General features: G+C 37.6%; 1 long non-coding RNA gene across 2 annotated transcripts in view; it reads right to left on the bottom strand.

The window, feature by feature from the left end:
- The window catches only part of LOC121895105, a 53,631-nt gene that overhangs the window by 6,190 nt on the left and 42,160 nt on the right, over window positions 1-5,281 (bottom strand). The gene's annotated exons all lie outside the window — the stretch shown is intronic.

Here is a 5,281-nt window from a genome sequence, read left to right as displayed (position 1 = left end):
TTCTGTATGTGCCATGTCTGTGTATGCACACTTCTGAAATGTAATGAAATCACAGGTCGGGATTTAAATCGATCACCTGTCTTTTGACGGCGAAGCCAGTGCTAAAATTGAGGTTATGTGCAATAATTAAGGGCTTGCCAGGTTTTTAGCCACGCTAGCGGCCTTGTAGCTGAAATTTGGTAAACTATTCATGTTCCTAAAAGGATGATTCTGGTGATCCCGACTTCTCATCGACACTTTTGAGGTACAATCTTAGATGAACTAATCTCATCAGCTTCAGTTGTACTTTAAGGGTGAAGGATCTTTTAAGTCCCATTACAATACTCACACGCCATATGTACATTGAAAGAGTAATAGTTTGTTCTAATCGTTCCTCCTCTTTATACCGGCCATGACACAATCCCTTCCCAACACGACTACGATTTGTTTGCCAAATCAAATGGGCATCTTCCAAAGTCACTGTCCTCCCTGGACTGTCTAACATGTAGGTTTGATTTGGCGACTCTGACCGCTGAAGCCTCAAACTTTTGCATCTAACAAGGATTGTGGATTTTGCTCCTCATGTCTTACAGTGTAGTTGTGCTATAACAGCCTGATACAGCCTTGACATTGTGCTCATGTTTGCGTATTTCTTGTTGACAGGGGCGCTTTTTTTTTTTCTCAATAGTGTGATATGTACAGTACCAGTCAAAAGTTTGGACACCCCTTCCCGTTCACCTGAATAAGACAGTATGTCCAAACTTTTGACTGGTACTGTATATACATTCCTCAAATGTAATTGTTAGTAATGGTTGCTAGGAGCAGTTAATCTTAATTGTTTCACAATGATCAAATGAGGGGAAAAAAAGATTTAATTGACTTGTATAGCATTAATAGTTAATCTTATCCACACTCGTCGCCATTTATCTGTTGCTATTTTTCCTGGATGTTGCGATGTAGCTAGCTAGCTATGTTCTAAAACCCACCCACTAATCAATACCTGATCAAAGGTCTGAAGAAAGTGACCAAGAACTCTGTCATCATACATATGTGTAATTAGCATTGTATTGAAAAAAATAGGAACCTATTCTTTTAGTATTAACAAACATGCAGACTTGCTAAGTGGATATTGACATGCTTACGTCGGTGTGTTAGCATGATAATTAGCATACATGCTAAGCTTTACTAGTTTATCATTCCAACATGCTTAACTGGGAATATTTGCTAAAAAATTAGCATGTCAGCATTGAGCTGAAAGCAAATCTGGGCCTAAGTACAACTGAGGCTGATCAAATTTGAGCTTAGATGTCAATTTAAAGGACCAGTGAGCAGGATTTAACAGCATCTAGCGTTGAGGTTGCAGATTGCAACCAAATTAATACCCCTACCCTCTCCCTCCCCTTCCAAGCGTGTAGGAGAACTAGAAAACTCTCTAGACCAAGTGTTTGGGTTTGTCCATTCTGGGCTACTATAGAAACATGGCGGCCTTTGTGGAACAGGATCCGCCCCCTTTGTAGATATAAAGGGCTCATTCTAAGCTAACGAAGACATGATTCTTATTTTCATGGGATTATACACTGATTAAAACATACTTATGAATGTTATAATCCATTTCTGCCAAGTCTGCTCCGCTAGATGCCACTAAATCTTACACACTGCACCTTTAACCATTTGATTTATGTGACTAAATGTCCTTTACTCTGGTGCCACCCCCTGAACAAACTTTACATTTTTTTGTCCAACTAGTTGTAAAAATCTAACACAGAAAAAGTTTTCTCAAGTTTTTTGTTTTTTTCTGGCCTCATGGGGCACCTAGCGTGGCTACACACTGTTAGTCTTCTTACTAACCCGCAAGCATAAGTATTTTATCCAGCCTGCCTTCTGTTACAGGGATTCGAGGAGGTTTGGGCAATGTGTTACATATCTAATACATCTGGATACCAGTTTGTCTAGAATAGTGTGGGAACTGTTTTTATCCTGCTGTGATTTATTTTGTTTTTGGTGGCTGAGTCAGTGCTTGAAAAGCCAGTAGGCCACAGTGCCATGTGTACAGGCCTTAAGTTATTAAAGCTCTTCTATAGGCCCACGATTAATGGCCATTTACAACTAGAGTGCCTATGTTTACACTACATACTCTGTACACACACTAAACTACAAAATATGGACTTTGAAGAACTACAAAAATGAAGAACACTGAGGCCTGCACAATGAATCAGCCATATCCAGAAGAGGACTTTTAAGGAGATGGGGGGGTGGGGGGGGACTTCTGTAACACAAAATTGTACAACAACGTTGCAATGCAATGCAATTTGAGAACAATGCAACTTTGGTATTTTATGCATGACATTTACGGCAGACAAAGCCAAGTTCAGGAAACTTGAGCCATAATCACCAAATCACGGGATTGAGTTTTAGGCTGAGTGCCATCAGGTACCGAACACCAGTAGTGCAAAGAATAAAGTATTTTAAGTATTGTTTTAAAATGTGTCTGTGCTTCTGATTACTGATTCACTTCACTGTCGCTGTCATGTGCTTAAAGACCATCTACTTATTTCCCTAAGTAGGAAGTTGATGTCATTGACTGTATATAAAGATGGACGCCAAAATATCTCTTTTCCCGGAGCAGCCATCTTGTTTGTGTGGCGTCATTTGGAGCCAGAGTCTGTGCAGCGGAGTCAGGCCTGGCGGAGGTTTGAGAGCAGCTGTCAATCATGATGTCACTTCCTCTTTTTATATCGCCAAATAACTAATTAGAAAACAAACTTATCAGAAAAAATGAGCACTCGGGCAAACAGTGTGATAAGAACAACCTACAATGACAGAAACCATATTTGGAAAAATTTTATGTGACGTGTACTTTGATCTTTTAGTTTGACTCATGTCCCATCTGTTAACATGGACGGGGCGGGATTTATGACCTATATATATATATGTATATATAAGGATTATTTTTAAGTAACACTTTTGAAAGAAAAGGCTTAATTTGACATTTCTACGTAATTGCATCACTACCACATGACTGAAAGCTCATAGTGAATCAGGAATAAAAAGTTTTAAAAACTTTTTTTGGGAAATGAAAATGTCAAACAAGAATACAAATGAGTTGCATTAGTCATCGTCAATCTCCGATCCAGAGATTCACTTTTCTCACTGCTTACTAGTGATGTTGTGAAATTCAATACAGACCGCAGTCTGTGTTGGGGATTCAGGGACGATGTTAAAAACTAGAACAAAACACGAAGAGTCTATAATCTACATTTCCTTTTCACAATGTCGGATTGTTGGATTATTATTTTTCTATTTTTCTTTCATGTCAGACTTTCTAAAGAATTACCCAATGAAAGCAGGAATAACAAAGACACTTACTGCTAAAATGTTTGTCTCTTAATTTGGGTGTGCCAAATAGGCGAAAATTCTATAAAAAGGGTGGATGTTTAGGGGTTAACTATTCACCTGAACAGTTAATGATGTTGTATATGGTATTATTGTAATCCTTGACCATCAAAACATGGGGATAGACATCACCTTTTCTGTGTTATCATGTTTGGTTCAGGTGATATGGTGCAAAATACGTAATTCAGTTATGGCGGAAAGCAAAATGGCCGCCACGAAGTGTTTTTGCGATGGCTCCATTTCTGAAAATGTACAAATGTGCCAAGTTTCATGCTATTATGAAAAAGTGAACATAATTTTCACATATCACCTGAACTAATGTAAATGTTTAGCATTTGAACAGAAGAGAACAACACATTTATTCTAAGAGTACACGTCAATAATAAGTCTCAAAATATATGTGAAAACGTTTCGTCTTAGTCTTATTAATGCTGTTACAAAAAGTCTAAGTTTATCACAGTATGAAGCAGTAAGTGTTGCAGAAATGGGGACCAGAACATTAACAACTGAACCGTCACTTGTCAGATTGTTAAAAGTGAGACGAGCAACAATGTTTTGGCAGTAAAACAGATAAATCCATCAACAAGTGTCTTTGAGCAAGACGCTGAAGGTACAATCATGCATGCAGCTAGTTGAGAGGTTGCATCGCGTACGTTCACTCTACTAAATTACACAAAACTTTGACAAAAAAAGTAATTAGCAAAAGTTCCACTTGCGCTAAATCTTCCAGAGCTTTTAACCATATTTATCATGGCCACCGATGAAGACTCTGACATAAGACAGGACAAGTTCCAGTAAATGGACCTTGTGCAAATAATTCATCAAACTGCATTTATTAAAACAATGAATCATCAACCTCAAAATGCCATGTGGTCGATGTGGCAAGCCGTTGCCAGGTTACACATCGTGGAAGCAGAAACTGTCGCAATCATCTCTTTTCTCCGACGGACCTGAATGTCCAGGAATCTTTTTGTGGTTGCTTGTTCCGCAAGTTTGGCATGCAAGACTCTCAGCCGGCCGACTAACACACAAATGAAAAGATGACACACATATGAGTTTCAATAAACTGCTTCAAAAATAGATTACTCATCTTCTCCATCTAATGTTCAGTAACGACAGAGGATGAGAGTGACAATAAAATGTGTCATCTGCATTATCAGAAGCAGACTCACTCTTTTATTTTTCAGCGTGTACATCATTATTACATGAGTTAATGATGTGTCTCAGTTTATGTGGTGTTCCTGCTAGCTTACTTTGGTTTCTGAAACCAGGAAAAGACGTTTATATGCAGAATAAAACATAACTGTGATACTCGATCATAAACAGGATACTAGTCTGTGTGTTATTAAGGTTAAAGCTTCTCAATCTGTCCTGTGGTCATGTTTTTAGGACCCAAAGTTCCTCTGATTTTCCAGCACTTTACAGACATACATTTGTATTCTATATTCAAAAAGCATGAAGGAAATTTCAAGAAAAATCATTTAAAGGCTATTATAGTTGTATTTTCATTTAAAGAAATCTATCAAACACATATTATTAAATCAGTATTATAACACTGTCTGATTAAAGAGACTCATGTCCACCATCCTTATAAAAGGGGTTTTACATTATAACTAACAGGCTTATTAAATAATTTACTATTTCTTTATAAATCAAGCTAATAATAAGAACAATATTTGAGTTACCAGTTGTCAGGTTTTAAAAAATCCCTTCGGTTTAATCATTTGACAACTTTTAGAAAAGGGGCTGCAGACGATCAGGAATCCATCGATTAACAAGATTACAACTCTTCATTGACGACTTTTTAACATCACTAAAGCCTTGATGGGTTATTAGAGAAGTGAGGAACCCACCAGCATTCATTTACATTGAATTGAATTTCATTTGCAATGACAGCAACTGTAAAAAC

The sequence above is a fragment of the Thunnus maccoyii genome, chromosome 4 (assembly GCF_910596095.1).
Source record: "Thunnus maccoyii chromosome 4, fThuMac1.1, whole genome shotgun sequence".
NCBI lineage: Eukaryota > Metazoa > Chordata > Actinopteri > Scombriformes > Scombridae > Thunnus > Thunnus maccoyii.
The sequence above is the reverse complement of the archived record's forward strand: the minus strand, read 5'-3'. Positions and strand labels throughout refer to the sequence as shown.